Raw genomic sequence first — 16341 nt, 5'->3', positions numbered from 1 at the left:
CTGCTTCCCAGATAGACCCAAGGGAGCCCTAAAAACTGACATCAGCAACCTGGACTGGTGAGTTTTCTTTCCCAGGGAAAATGGCCAAAGGATGTGCCCAGGGGCCCCTGGCCCTGGGCTCGGGCCTGACTGTAAAGAATCCCTCTATCGAAGGATGGATCACAGACCAAAGTTGTCCCCTCCTCAAATTTCTGCTTCCCAGATAGACCCAAGGGAGCCCTACAAAGTGACATAAGGAACCTGGAATGGTGAGTTTTCTTTCCCAGGGAAAATGGCCAAAGGATGTGCCCAGGGGCCCCAAGCCCTGGGCTATGGCCTGAGTGTAAAGAATCCCTCTATCGAAGGATGGATCACAGACCAAAGTTGTCCCCATCTCATACTTGTGCTGCCCTGATAGACCCAAGGGAGCCCTACAAACTGACATCAGCAACCTGGACTGGTGAGTTTTCTTTCCCAGGGAAAATGGCCAAAGGATGTGCCCAGGAGCCCCAAGAACAGGGCTGGGACCTGACTGCAAAGAATCCCTATATCGAAGGATGGATCACAGACCAAAATTGTCCGCTCCTCAAATTTCTGCTGCCCAGATAGACCCAAGGGAGCCCTACAAACTGACATCAGCAACCTGGACTGGTGAGTTTTCTTTCCCAGGGAAAATGGCCAAAGCATGTGCCCAGGGGCCCCAAGTACAGGGCTGCGGCCTGACTGCGAAAAATCCTTATATCGAAGAATGGATCTCCAACCGAAGTTGCCCCCTCCTCAAAGTTGTGCTGCCCTGATAGACCCAAGGGAGCCCTACAAACTGACATCAGCAACCTGGACTGGTGAGTTTTCTTTCCCAGGGAAAATGGCCAAAGCATGTGCCCAGGGGCCCCTGGCACTGGGCTGGGGCCTGAATGCAAAAAATCCTTATATCGAAGGATGGACCCCAGACTGAAGTTGTCCCCTCCTCAAAGTTGTGCTGCCCTGATAGACCAAAGGGAGCCCTACAAACTGACATCAGCAACCTGGACTGGTGAGTTTTCTTTCCCAGGGAAAATGGCCAAAGGATGTGCCCAGGAGCCCCAAGAACAGGGCTGGGACCTGACTGCAAAGAATCCCTATATCGAAGGATGGATCACAGACCAAAATTGTCCGCTCCTCAAATTTCTGCTGCCCAGATAGACCCAAGGGAGCCCTACAAACTGACATCAGCAACCTGGACTGCTGAGTTTTTTCTCCCAGGGAAAATGGCCAAAGGATGTGCCCAGGGTCCCCAGGCACTGGGCTCGGGCCTGACTGTAAAGAATCCTTATATCGAAGGATGGACCCCAGACTGAAGTTGTCCCCATCTCATACTTGTGCTGCCCTGATAGACCCAAGGGAGCCCTACACACTGACATAAGCAACCTGGACTGGTGAGTTTTCTTTCCCAGGGAAAATGGCCAAAGTATGTGCCCAGGGGCCCCTGGCACTGGGGTGGGGCCTGAATGCAAAAAATCCTTATATCGAAGGATGGACCCCACACCGAAGTTGTCCCCTCCTCAAAGTTGTGCTGCCCTGATAGACCGAAGGGAGCCCTACAAACTGACATCTGCAACCTGGACTGGTGAGTTTTCTTTCCCAGGGAAAATGGCCAAAGCATGTGCCCAGGGGCCCCTGGCACTGGGCTGGGGCCTGACTGCAAATAATCCTTATATCGAAGGATGGACCCCAGACCGAAGTTGTCCCCTCCTGAAAGTTGTGCTGCCCTGATAGACCCAACGGAGCCCTACAAACTGACATCAGCAACCTGGACTGGTGAGTTTTCTTTCCCAGGGAAAATGGCCAAAGCATGTGCCCAGGGGCCCCTGGCACTGGGCTGGGGCCTGAATGCAAATAATCCTTATATCGAAGGATGGACCCCAGACCGATGTTGTCCCCTCCTCAAAGTTGTGCTGCCCTGATAGACCCAAGGGAGCCCTACAAACTGACATCAGCAACCTGGACTGGTGAGTTTTCTTTCCCAGGGAAAATGGCCAAAGCATGTGCCCAGGGGCCCCTGACCCCCGGCTGGGGCCTGTCAGCGAAGAATACTTATATCGAAGAATGGATCACAGACCGAAGTTGTTCCTCCTCAAAGTTGTGCTGCCCTGAGAGACCCAAGGGAGCCCTACAAACTGACATCAGCAACCTGGACTGGTGAATTTTCTGTTCCAGGGAAAATGACCAAAGGATGTGCCCAGGGGCCCCTGGCCCTGGGCTGGGGCCTGTCTGCAAAGAATCCCTATATCGAAGGATGGATCGCATACCAAAGTTGTCCCCACCTCAAATTTCTGCTTCCCAGATAGACCCAAGGGAGCCCTACAAACTGACATCAGCAACCTGGACTGGTGAGTTTTCTTTCCCAGGGAAAATGGCCAAAGGATGTGCCCAGGGACCCGTGGCACTTGGCTGGGGCCTGACTGCAAAGAATCCCTATATCGAAGGATGGTTCGCAGACCAAAGTTGTCCCCTCCTCAAATTTCTGCTTCCCAGATAGACCCAAGGGAGCCCTACAAAGTGACATAAGGGACCTGGACTGGTGAGTTTTCTTTCCCAGGGAAAATGGCCAAAGCATGTGCCCAGGGGCCCCTGGCCCTGGGCTCGGACCTTTACTGTAAAAAATCCTTATATCGAAGGATGGACCCCAGACCGAAGTTGTCCCCTCCTCAAAGTTGTGCTGCCCTGATAGACCCAAGGGAGCCCTACAAACTGACATCAGCAACCTGGACTGGTGAATTTTCTTTCCCAGGGAAAATGGCCAAAGGATGTACGCAGGGGCCCCTGGCACTGGGCTGGGGCCTGACTGCAAAGAATCCTTATATCGAAGGATGGACCCCAGACCGAAGTTGTCCCCTCCTGAAAGTTGTGCTGCCCTGATAGACCCAAGGGAGCCCTACAAACTGACATCAGCAACCTGGACTGGTGAGTTTTCTTTCCCAGGGAAAATGGCCAAAGCATGTGCCCAGGGGACCCAAGCACAGGGCTGGGACCTGACTGCAGAGAATCCTTATATCGAAGTTTGGATCCCCAACGTAACTTGCCCCCTCCTCAAAGTTGTGCTGCCCTGATAGACCCAAGGGAGCCCTACAAACTGACATCCGCAACCTGTACTGGTGAATTTTCTTTCCCAGGTAAAATGGCCAAAGCATGTGCCCAGGGGCCCCTGGCGCTGGGCTCGGACCTGACTGCAAAGAATCCTTATATCGAAGGATGTACCCCAGACTGAAGTTGTCCCCTCCTCATAGTTGAGCTGCCCTGATAGACCCAAGGGAGCCCTACACACTGACATAAGCAACCTGGACTGGTGAGTTTTCTTTCCCAGGGAAAATGGCCAAAGTATGTGCCCAGGGGCCCCTGGCACTGGGGTGGGGCCTGAATGCAAAAAATCCTTATATCGAAGGATGGACCCCAGACCGAAGTTGTCCCCTCCTCAAAGTTGTGCTGCCCTGATAGATCCAAGGGAGCCCTACAAACTGACATCAGCAACCTGGACTGGTGAGTTTTCTTTCCCAGAGAAAATGGCCAATGCATGTGCCCAGGGGCCCCTGTCACTGGGTTGGGGCCTGACTTCAAAGAATCCTTATATCGAAGGATGGACCCCACACCGAAGTTGTCCCCTCCTCAAAGTTGTGCTGCCCTGATAGACCCAAGGGAGCCCTACAAACTGACATCAGCAACCTGGACTGGTGAGTTTTCTTTCCCAGGGAAAATGGCCAAAGGATGCCCCAAGGGCCCCTGGCACTGGACTGGGGCCTGAATGCAAATAATCCTTATATCGAAGGATGGATCGCAGACTGAAGTTTTCCCCATCTCATACTTGTGCTGCCCTGATAGACCCAAGGGAGCCCTACAAACTGACAGCAGCAACCTGGACTGGTGAGTTTTCTTTCCCAGGGAAAATGGCCAAAGGATGTGCCCAGGGGCCCCTGGCACTTGGCTCGGACCTGACTGCAAAGTATCCTTATATTGAAGGATGGACCCCAGACCGAAGTTGTCCCCTCCTCAAAGTTGTGCTGCCCTGATAGGCCCAAGGGAGCCCTACAAACTGACATCAGCAACCTGGACTGGCGAGTTTTCTTTCCCAGGGAAAAGGGCCAAAGCATGTGCCCAGGGGCCCCTGGCACTGGGCTGGGGACTGACTGCAAAAAATCCTTATATCAAAGAATGGACCCCAGACCGAAGTTGTCCCCATCTCATAATTGTGCTGCCCTGATAGACCCAAGGGAGCCCTACAAACTGACATCAGCAACCTGGACTGATGAGTTTTCTTTCCCAGGGAAAATGGCCAAAGGATGTGCCCAGGGGCCCCTGGCACGGGGATCGGACCTGACTGCAAAGTATCCTTATATCGAAGGATGGTTCGGAGACCAAAGTTGTCCCCTACTCAAATTTCTGCTTCCCAGATAGACCCAAGGGAGCCCTACAAACTGACATCAGAAACCTGGATTGGTGAGTTTTCTTTCCCAGGGAAAATGACCAAAGCATGTGCCCAGGGGCCCCTGGCACTGGGCTGGGGCCTGACTGCAAAAAATCCTTATATCGATGGATGGACCCCAGACCGAAGTTGTCCCCTCCTCAAAATTGTGCTGCCCTGATAGACCCAAGGGAGCCCTACAAACTGACATCAGCAACCTGGACTGGTGAGTTTTCTTTCCCAGGGAAAATGGCCAAAGGATGCCCCAAGGGCCCCTGGCATTGGGCTGGGGCCTGAATGCAAATAATCCTTATATCGAAGGATGGATCGTAGACTGAAGTTTTCCCCATCTCATACTTGTGCTGCCCTGATAGACCCAAGGGAGCCCTACAAACTGACAGCAGCAACCTGGACTGGTGAATTTTCTTTCCCAGGGAAAATGGCCAATGGATGTGCCCAGGGGCCCCTGGCACTTGGCTCGCACCTGACTGCAAAGTATCCTTATACTGAAGGATGGACCCCAGACCGAAGTTGTCCCCTCCTCAAAGTTGTGCTGCCCTGATAGACCCAAGGGAGCCCTACAAACTGACATCAGGAACCTGGACTGGTGAGTTTTCTTTCCCAGGGAAAATGGCCAAAGCATGTGCCCAGGGGCCCCTGGCACTGGGCTGGGGCCTGAATGCAAAAAATCCTTATATCGAAGGATGGACCCCAGACCGAAGTTGTCCCCTCCTCAAAGTTGTGCTGCCCTGATAGACCCAAAAGAGCCCTAAAAACTGACATCAGCAACCTGGACTGGTGAGTTTTCTTTCCCAGGGAAAATGGCCAAAGCATGTGCCCAGGGGCCCCTGGCACTGGGCTGGGGCCTGAATGCAAATAATCCTTATATCAAAGGATGGATCGCAGACTGAAGTTGTCCCCATCTCATAATTGTGCTGCCCAGATAGACCCAAGGGAGCCCTACAAACTGACATCAGCAACCTGGACTGATGAGTTTTCTCTCCCAGGGAAAATGGCCAAAGGATGTGCCCAGGGGCCCCTGACACTGGGATCGGACCTGACTGCAAAGTATCCTTATATCGAAGAATGGTTCGCAGACCAAAGTTGTCCCCTCCTCAAATTTCTGCTTCCCAGATAGACCCAAGGGTGCCCTACAAAGTGACATCAGAAACCTGGACTGGTTAGTTTTCTTTCCCAGGGAAAATGGCCAAAGCATGTGCCCAGAGGCCCCAAGCACAGGGCTGGGACCTGACTGCCGAGAATCCTTATATCGAAGTTTGGACCCCCAACTGAAGTTGTCCCCTCCTCAAAGTTGTGCTGCCCTGATAGACCCAAGGGAGCCCTACAAACTGACATCAGCAACCTGGACTGGTGAGTTTTCTTTCCCAGGGAAAATGGCCAAAGGATGTGCCCAGGGGCCCCTGGCACTGGGCTCAGACCTGAATGCAAAAAATCCTTATGTCAAAGGATGGACCCCAGACGGAAGTTGTCCCCTCCTCAAAGTTGTGCTTCCCTGATAGACCCAAGGGAGCCCTACAAACTGACATCAGGAACCTGGACTGGTGAGTTTTCTTTCCCAGGGAAAATGGCCAAAGCATGTGCCCAGGGGCCCCAAGCACAGGGCTGGGACCTGATTGCAGAGAATCCTTATATCGAATTTGGACCCCGAACCGAAGTTCTCCCCTCCTCAAAGTTGTGCTGCCCTGATAGACTCAAGGGAGCCCTACAAACTGACATCAGCAACCTGGACTGGTGAATTTTCTTTCCCAGGGAAAATGGCCAAAGCATGTGCCCAGGGGCCCCTGACCCCGTGCTGGGGCCTGACGGCGAAGAATCCTTATATCGAAGAATGGATCGCAGACCGAAGTTGTCCCCTCCTCAAAGTTGTGCTGCCCTGATAGACCCAAGGGAGCCCTACAAACTGACATCAGGTACCTGGACTGGTGAGTTTTCTTTCCCAGGGAAAATGGCCAAAGGATGTGCCCAGGGGTCCTTTGCCCTGGGCTCGGACCTGACTGCAAAGAATCCTTATATCGAAGGATGGATCGCAGACCGAAGTTGTGCCCTCCTCAAATTTCTGCTTCCCAGATAGACCCAAGGTAGCCCTAAAAAGTGACATCAGGAACCTGGATTGGTGAGCTTTCTTTCCCAGGGAAAATGGCCAAAGCATGTGCCCAGGGGCCCCAAGCACAGGGCTGAGACCTGACTGCATAGAATCCTTATATCGAAGTTTGGACCACCAACCGAAGTTTTCCCCTCCTCAAAGTTGTGCTGCCCTGATAGACCCAAGGGAGCCCTACAAACTGACATCAGCAACCTGGACTGGTGAGTTTTCTTTCCCAGGGAAAATGGCCAAAGGATGTGCCCAGGGGCCACAGGCACTGGGCTCAGACCTGAATGCAAAAAATCCTTATATCAAAGGATGGACCCCAGACCAAAGTTGTCCCCTCCTCAAAGTTGTGCTGCCCTGATAGACCCAAGGGAGGCCTACAAGCTGACATCAGCAACCTGGACTGGTGAGTTTTCTTTCCCAGGGAAAATGGCCAAAGGATGTGCCCAGGGGCCCCTGGCACTGGGCTCGGACCTGACTGCAAAGTATCCTTATATCGAAGGATGGTTCGCAGACCAAAGTTGTCCCCTCCTCAAATTTCTGCTTCCCAAATAGACCCAAGGGAGCCCTACAAAGTGACATCAGGAACCTGGACTGGTGAGTTTTCTTTCCCAGGGAAAATGGCCAAAGCATGTGCCCAGTGGCCCCAAGCACAGGGTTGGGACCTGGCTGCAGAGAATCCTTATATCGAAGTTTGGACCCCCGACCGAAGTTGTTCCCTCCTCAAAGTTGTGCTGCCCTGATAGACCCAAGGGAGCCTTACAAACTGACATCAGCAACCTGGACTGGTGAGTCTTCTTTCCCAGGGACAATGGCCAAAGCATGTGCCCAGGGGCCCCTGGCACTGGGCTGGGGCCTGACTGCAAAAAATCCTTATATCGAAGGATGGATCGCAGACCGAAGTTGTCCCCTCCTCAAAGTTGTGCTGCCCTGATAGACCCAAGGGAGCCCTACAAACTGACATCAGCAACCTGGACTGGTGAGTTTTCTTTCCCAGGGAAAATGGCCAAAGGATGTGCCCAGGGGCCCCTGGCACTGGGGTGGACCTGACTGCAAAAAATCCTTATATCGAAGGATGGACCCCAGACCGAAGTTGTCCCCTCCTCAAAGTTGTGCTGCCCTGATAGACCCAAGGGAGCCCTACAAAGTGACATCAGGAACCTGGATTGGTGAGCTTTCTTTCCCAGGGAAAATGGCCAAAGCATGTGCCCAGGGGCCCCAAGCACAGGGCTGGGACCTGACTGCAGAGAATCCTTATATCGAAGTTTGGACCCCCAACCGAAGTTGTCCCCTCCTCAAAGTTGTGCTGCCCTGATAGACCCAAGGGAGCCCTACAAACTGACATCAGCAACCTGGACTGGTGAATTTTCTTTCCCAGGGAAAATGGCCAAAGGATGTGCCCAGGGGCCACAGGCACTGGACTCAGACCTGAATGCAAAAAATCCTTATATAAAAGGATGGACCCCAGACCAAAGTTGTCCCCTCCTCATAGTTGTGCTGCCCTGATAGACCCAAGGGAGGCCTACAAACTGACATCAGCAACCTGGACTGGTGAGTTTTCTTTCCCAGGGAAAATGGCCAAACGATGTGCCCAGGGGAACCTGGCACCGGGCTGGGGCCTTGACTGCGAAGAATCCTTATATCGAAGAATGCATCGCAGACCGAAGTTGTCCCCTCCTCAAAGTTGTGCTGCCCTGATAGACCCAAGGGAGCCCTACAAACTGACATCAGGAACCTGGACTGGTGAGTTTTCTTTCCCAGGGAAAATGGCCAAAGCATGTGCCCAGGGGCCCCTGGCACTGGGCTGGGGCCTGAATGCAAAAAATCCTTATATCGAAGGATAGACCCCAGACCGAAGTTGTCCCCTCCTCAAAGTTGTTCTGCCCTGATAGACCCAAGGGAGGCCTAAAAACTGATATCAGCAACCTGGACTGGTGAGTTTTCTTTCCCAGGGAAAATGGCCAAAGGATGTGCCATGGGGCCCCTGGCACCGGGCTGGGGCCTGAATGCAAATAATCCTTATATCGAAGGATGGATCGCAGACTGAAGTTGTCCCCTCCTCATAGTTGTGCTGCCCTGATAGACCCAAGGGAGCCCTACAAAGTGACATCAGGAACCTGGACTGATGAGTTTTCTTTCCCAGGGAAAATGGCCAAAGCATGTGCCCAGGGGCCCCAAGCACAGGGCTGGGACCTGACTGCAGAGAATCCTTATATCGAAGTTTGGACCCCGAACCGAAGTTCTCCCCTCCTCAAAGTTGTGCTGCCCTGATAGACTCAAGGGAGCCCTACAAACTGACATCAGCAACCTGGACTGGTGAATTTTCTTTCCCAGGGATAATGGCCAAAGCATGTGCCCAGGGGCCCCTGACCCCGTGCTGGGGCCTGACTGCGAAGAATCCTTATATCGAAGAATGGATCGCAGACCGAAGTTGTCCCCTCCTCAAAGTTGTGCTGCCCTGATAGACCCAAGGGAGCCCTACAAACTGACATCAGGAACCTGGACTGGTGAGTTTTCTTTCCCAGGGAAAATGGCCAAAGGATGTGCCCAGGGGTCCTTTGCCCTGGGCTCGGACCTGACTGCAAAGAATCCTTATATCGAAGGATGGACCCCAGACCGAAGTTGTCCCCTCCTCAAAGTTGTGCTGCCCTGATAGACCCAAGGGAGCCCTATAAACTGACATCAGCAACCTGGACTGCTGAGTTTTCTTTCCCAGGGAAAATGGCCAAAGGATGTGCCCAGGGGCCCCTGGAACTGGGCTGGGGCCTGAATGCAAATAATCCTTATATCGAAGGATGGATCGCAGACTGAAGTTGTCCCCATCTCATACTTGTGCTGCCCTGATAGGCCCAAGGGAGCCCTACAAACTGACATCAGCAACCTGGACTGATGAGTTTTCTTTCCCAGGGAAAATGGCCAAAGGATGTGCCCAGGGGCCCCTGGCAGTGGGCTCGGACCTGACTGCAAAGTATACTTATATCGAAGTTTGGACCCCCGACCGAAGTTGTTCCCTCCTCAAAGTTGTGCTGCCCTGATAGACCCAAGGGAGCCCTACAAACTGACATCAGGAACCTGGACTGGTGAATTTTCTTTCCCAGGGAAAATGGCCAAAGGATGTGCCCAGGGGCCCCTGGCCCTGGGCTCAGACCTGACTGCAAGGAATCCTTATATCGAAGTTTGGACCCCGAACCGAAGTTCTCCCCTCCTCAAAGTTGTGCTGCCCTGATAGACCCAAGGGAGCCCTACAAACTGACATCAGCAACCTGGACTGGTGAGTTTTCTTTCCCAGGGAAAATGGCCAAAGGATGTGCCCAGGGGCCCCTGGCACTGGGGTGGACCTGACTGCAAAAAATCCTTATATCGAAGGATGGACCCCAGACCGAAGTTGTCCCCTCCTCAAAGTTGTGCTTCCCTGATAGACCCAAGGGAGCCCTACAAAGTGACATCAGGAAACTGGACTGGTGAGTTTTCTTTCCCAGGGAAAATGGCCAAAGGATGTGCCCAGGGGCCCCTGGCACTAGGCTGGGGCCTGAATGCAAATAATCCTTATATCGAAGGATGGATCGCAGACTGAAGTTGTCCCCTCCTCAAATTTCTGCTTCCCAGATAGACCCAAGGTAGACCTAAAAAGTGACATCAGGAACCTGGATTGGTGAGCTTTCTTTCCCAGGGAAAATGGCCAAAGCATGTGCCCAGGGGCCCCAAGCACAGGGCTGGGACCTGACTGCAGAGAATCCTTATATCGAAGAATGCATCGCAGACTGAAGTTGTCCCCATCTCATACTTGTGCTGCCCTGATAGGCCCAAGGGAGCCCTACAAACTGACATCAGCAACCTGGACTGATGAGTTTTCTTTCCCAGGGAAAATGGCCAAAGGATGTGCCCAGGGGCCCCTGGCACTGGGCTCGGACCTGACTGCAAAGTATACTTATATCGAAGTTTGGACCCCCGACCGAAGTTGTTCCCTCCTCAAAGTTGTGCTGCCCTGATAGACCCAAGGGAGCCCTACAAACTGACATCAGGAACCTGGACTGGTGAATTTTCTTTCCCAGGGAAAATGGCCAAAGGATGTGCCCAGGGGCCCCTGGCCCTGGGCTCGGACCTGACTGCAAGGAATCCTTATATCGAAGTTTGGACCCCGAACCGAAGTTCTCCCCTCCTCAAAGTTGTGCTGCCCTGATAGACCCAAGGGAGCCCTACAAACTGACATCAGCAACCTGGACTGGTGAGTTTTCTTTCCCAGGGAAAATGGCCAAAGCATGTGCCCAGGGCCCCCTGGCCCTGGGCTCGGACCTTACTGCAAAGTATCCTTATATTGAAGGATGGACCCCAGACCGAAGTTGTCCCCTCCTCAAAGTTGTGCTGCCCTGATAGACCCAAGGGAGCCTTACAAACTGACATCAGCAACCTGGACTGGTGAGTTTTCTTTCCCAGGGAAAATGGCCAAAGCATGTGCCCAGGGGCCCCTGGCACTGGGCTGGGGCCGGAATGCAAAAAATCCTTATATCGAAGGATGGACCCCAGACCGAAGTTGTCCCCTCCTCAAAGTTGTGCTTCCCTGATAGACTCAAGGGAGCCCTACAAAGTGACATCAGGAAACTGGACTGGTGAGTTTTCTTTCCCAGGGAAAATGGCCAAAGGATGTGCCCAGGGGCCCCTGGCACTGGGCTGGGGCCTGAATGCAAATAATCCTTATATCGAAGGATGGATCTCAGACTGAAGTTGTTCCCATCTCATAGTTGTGCTGCCCTGATAGACCCAAGGGTGCCCTACAAAGTGACATCAGGAACCTGGATTGGTGAGCTTTCTTTCCCAGGGAAAATGGCCAAAGCATGTGCCCAGGGGCCCCAAGCACAGGGCTGGGACCTGACTGCAGAGAATCCTTATATCGAAGTTTGGACCCCCAACCGAAGTTGTCCCCTCCTCAAAGTTGTGCTGCCCTGATAGACCCAAGGGAGCCCTACAAACTGACATCAGCAACCTGGACTGATGAGTTTTCTTTCCCAGGGAAAATGGCCAAAGGATGTGCCCAGGGGCCCCTGGCAGTGGGCTCGGACCTGACTGCAAAGTATACTTATATCGAAGTTTGGACCCCCGACCGAAGTTGTTCCCTCCTCAAAGTTGTGCTGCCCTGATAGACCCAAGGGAGCCCTACAAACTGACATCAGGAACCTGGACTGGTGAATTTTCTTTCCCAGGGAAAATGGCCAAAGGATGTGCCCAGGGGCCCCTGGCCCTGGGCTCAGACCTGACTGCAAGGAATCCTTATATCGAAGTTTGGACCCCGAACCGAAGTTCTCCCCTCCTCAAAGTTGTGCTGCCCTGATAGACCCAAGGGAGCCCTACAAACTGACATCAGCAACCTGGACTGGTGAGTTTTCTTTCCCAGGGAAAATGGCCAAAGGATGTGCCCAGGGGCCCCTGGCACTGGGGTGGCCCTGACTGCAAAAAATCCTTATATCGAAGGATGGACCCCAGACCGAAGTTGTCCCCTCCTCAAAGTTGTGCTTCCCTGATAGACCCAAGGGAGCCCTACAAAGTGACATCAGGAAACTGGACTGGTGAGTTTTCTTTCCCAGGGAAAATGGCCAAAGGATGTGCCCAGGGGCCCCTGGCACTAGGCTGGGGCCTGAATGCAAATAATCCTTATATCGAAGGATGGATCGCAGACTGAAGTTGTCCCCTCCTCAAATTTCTGCTTCCCAGATAGACCCAAGGTAGACCTAAAAAGTGACATCAGGAACCTGGATTGGTGAGCTTTCTTTCCCAGGGAAAATGGCCAAAGCATGTGCCCAGGGGCCCCAAGCACAGGGCTGGGACCTGACTGCAGAGAATCCTTATATCGAAGTTTGGACCCCCAACCGAAGTTGTCCCCTCCTCAAAGTTGTGCTGCCCTGATAGACCCAAGGGAGCCCTACAAACTGACATCAGCAACCTGGACTGGTGAGTTTTCTTTCCCAGGGAAAATGGCCAAAGCATGTGCCCAGGGGCCCCTGACCCCGGGCTGGGGCCTGACTGCGAAGAATCCTTACATCGAAGAATGCATCGCAGACTGAAGTTGTCCCCATCTCATACTTGTGCTGCCCTGATAGGCCCAAGGGAGCCCTACAAACTGACATCAGCAACCTGGACTGATGAGTTTTCTTTCCCAGGGAAAATGGCCAAAGGATGTGCCCAGGGGCCCCTGGCACTGGGCTCGGACCTGACTGCAAAGTATACTTATATCGAAGTTTGGACCCCCGACCGAAGTTGTTCCCTCCTCAAAGTTGTGCTGCCCTGATAGACCCAAGGGAGCCCTACAAACTGACATCAGGAACCTGGACTGGTGAATTTTCTTTCCCAGGGAAAATGGCCAAAGGATGTGCCCAGGGGCCCCTGGCCCTGGGCTCGGACCTGACTGCAAGGAATCCTTATATCGAAGTTTGGACCCCGAACCGAAGTTCTCCCCTCCTCAAAGTTGTGCTGCCCTGATAGACCCAAGGGAGCCTTACAAACTGACATCAGCAACCTGGACTGGTGAGTTTTCTTTCCCAGGGAAAATGGCCAAAGCATGTGCCCAGGGGCCCCTGGCACTGGGCTGGGGCCGGAATGCAAAAAATCCTTATATCGAAGGTTGGACCCCAGACCGAAGTTGTCCCCTCCTCAAAGTTGTGCTTCCCTGATAGACTCAAGGGAGCCCTACAAAGTGACATCAGGAAACTGGACTGGTGAGTTTTCTTTCCCAGGGAAAATGGCCAAAGGATGTGCCCAGGGGCCCCTGGCACTGGGCTGGGGCCTGAATGCAAATAATCCTTATATCGAAGGATGGATCTCAGACTGAAGTTGTTCCCATCTCATAGTTGTGCTGCCCTGATAGACCCAAGGGTGCCCTACAAAGTGACATCAGGAACCTGGATTGGTGAGCTTTCTTTCCCAGGGAAAATGGCCAAAGCATGTGCCCAGGGGCCCCAAGCACAGGGCTGGGACCTGACTGCAGAGAATCCTTATATCGAAGTTGGGACCCCCAACCGAAGTTGTCCCCTCCTCAAAGTTGTGCTGCCCTGATAGACCCAAGGGAGCCCTACAAACTGACATCAGCAACCTGGACTGGTGAGTTTTCTTTCCCAGGGAAAATGGCCAAAGGATGTGCCCAGGGGCCCCTGACCCCGGGCTGGGGCCTGACTGCGAAGAATCCTTATATCGAAGAATGCATCGCAGACCGAAGTTGTCCCCTCCTCAAAGTTGTGCTGCCCTGATAGACCCAAGGGAGCCCTACAAACTGACATCAGCAACCTGGACTTGTGAGTTTTCTTTCCCAGGGAAAATGGCCAAAGCATGTGCCCAGGGGCCCCTGGCACTGGGCTGGGACCTGAATGCAAAAAATCCTTATATCGAAGGATAGACCCCAGACCGAAGTTGTCCCCTCCTCAAAGTTGTTCTGCCCTGATAGACCCAAGGGAGGCCTACAAACTGACATCAGCAACCTGGACTGGTGAGTTTTCTTTCCCAGGGAAAATGGCCAAAGGATGTGCGCAGGGGCCCCTGGCACTGGGCTGGGGCCTGAATGCAAATAATCCTTATATCGAAGGATGGATCGCAGACTGAAGTTGTTCCCATCTCATAGTTGTGCTGCCCTGATAGACCCAAGGGTGCCCTACAAAGTGACATCAGGTACCTGGACTGATGAGTTTTCTTTCCCAGGGAAAATGGCCAAAGGATGTGCCCAGGGGCCCCTGGCACTGGGCTCGGACCTGACTGCAAAGTATCCTTATATCGAAGGATGGTTCGCAGACCAAAGTTGTCCCCTCCTCAAATTTCTGCTTCCCAGATAGACCAAAGGGAGCCCTACAAAGAGACATCAGCAACCTGGACTGGTGAGTTTTCTTTCCCTGGGAAAATGGCCAAAGCATGTGCCCAGGGGCCCCAAGCACAGGGCTGGGACCTGACTGCAGAGAATCCTTATATCGAAGGATGTACCCCCAACCGAACTTGTCCCCTCCTCAAAGTTGCGCTGCCCTGATAGACCCAAGGGAGCCCTACAAACTGACATCAGCAACCTGGACTGGTGAGTTTTCTTTCCCAGGGAAAATGGCCAAAGGATGTGCCCAAGGGCCCCTTACCCCGGGCTGGGGCCTGACTGCAAAGAATCCTTATATCGAAGGATGGACCCCAGACTGAAGTTGTCCCCTCCTCATAGTTGTGCTGCCCTGATAGACCCAAGGGAGCCCTACAAACTGACATCAGCAACCTGGACTGGTGAGTTTTCTTTCCCAGGGAAAATGGCCAAAGGATGTGCCCAGGGGCCCCTGGCACTGGGCTCGGACCTGACTGCAAAGTATCCTTATATCGAAGGATGGATCGCAGACTGAAGTTGTCCCCATCTCATACTTGTGCTGCCCTGATAGACCCAAGGGAGCCCTACAAACTGACATCAGCAACCTGGACTTGTGAGTTTTCTTTCCCAGGGAAAATGGCCAAAGCATGTGCCCAGGGGCCCCTGGCACTGGGCTCGGACATGACTGCAAAGTATCCTTATATCGAAGGATGGACCGCAGACCGAAGTTGTCCCCTCCTCAAAGTTGTGCTTCCCTGATAGACCCAAGGGAGCCCTACAAACTGACATCAGGAACCTGGACTGGTGAGTTTTCTTTCCCAGGGAAAATGGCCAAAGCATGTGCCCAGGGGCCCCAAGCACATGGCTGGGACCTGACTGCAGAGAATCCTTATATCGAATTTGGACCCCGAACCGAAGTTCTCCCCTCCTCAAAGTTGTGCTGCCCTGATAGACTCAAGGGAGCCCTACAAACTGACATCAGCAACCTGGACTGGTGAATTTTCTTTCCCAGGGAAAATGGCCAAAGCATGTGCCCAGGGGCCCCTGACCCCGTGCTGGGGCCTGACTGCGAAGAATCCTTATATCGAAGAATGGATCGCAGACCGAAGTTGTCCCCTCCTCAAAGTTGTGCTGCCCTGATAGACCCAAGGGAGCCCTACAAACTGACATCAGGTACCTGGACTGGTGAGTTTTCTTTCCCAGGGAAAATGGCCAAAGGATGTGCCCAGGGGTCCTTTGCCCTGGGCTCGGACCTGACTGCAAAGAATCCTTATATCGAAGGATGGATCGCAGACCGAAGTTGTGCCCTCCTCAAATTTCTGCTTCCTAGATAGACCCAAGGTAGCCCTAAAAAGTGACATCAGGAACCTGGATTGGTGAACTTTCTTTCCCAGGGAAAATGGCCAAAGCATGTGTCCAGGGGCCCCAAGCACAGGGCTGAGACCTGACTGCAGAGAATCCTTATATCGAAGTTTGGACCACCAACCGAAGTTTTCCCCTCCTCAAAGTTGTGCTGCCCTGATAGACCCAAGGGAGCCCTACAAACTGACATCAGCAACCTGGACTGGTGAGTTTTCTTTCCCAGGGAAAATGGCCAAAGGATGTGCCCAGGGGCCACAGGCACTGGGCTCAGACCTGAATGCAAAAAATCCTTATATCAAAGGATGGACCCCAGACCAAAGTTGTTCCCTCCTCAAAGTTGTGCTGCCCTGATAGACCCAAGGGAGGCCTACAAGCTGACATCAGCAACCTGGACTGGTGAGTTTTCTTTCCCAGGGAAAATGGCCAAAGGATGTGCCCAGGGGCCCCTGGCACTGGGCTCGGACCTGACTGCAAAGTATCCTTATATCGAAGGATGGTTCGCAGACTGAAGTTGTCCCCTCCTCAAATTTCTGCTTCCCAAATAGACCCAAGGGAGCCCTACAAAGTGACATCAGGAACCTGGAATGGTGAGTTTTCTTTCCCAGGGAAAATGGCCAAATCATGTGCCCAGTGGCCCCAAGC

Source organism: Lonchura striata, chromosome 10, assembly GCF_050655825.1.
Source record: "Lonchura striata isolate lonStrDom1 chromosome 10, ASM5065582v1, whole genome shotgun sequence".
Classification (NCBI taxonomy): Eukaryota; Metazoa; Chordata; class Aves; order Passeriformes; family Estrildidae; genus Lonchura; species Lonchura striata.
This window is presented reverse-complemented; position numbering follows the sequence as displayed.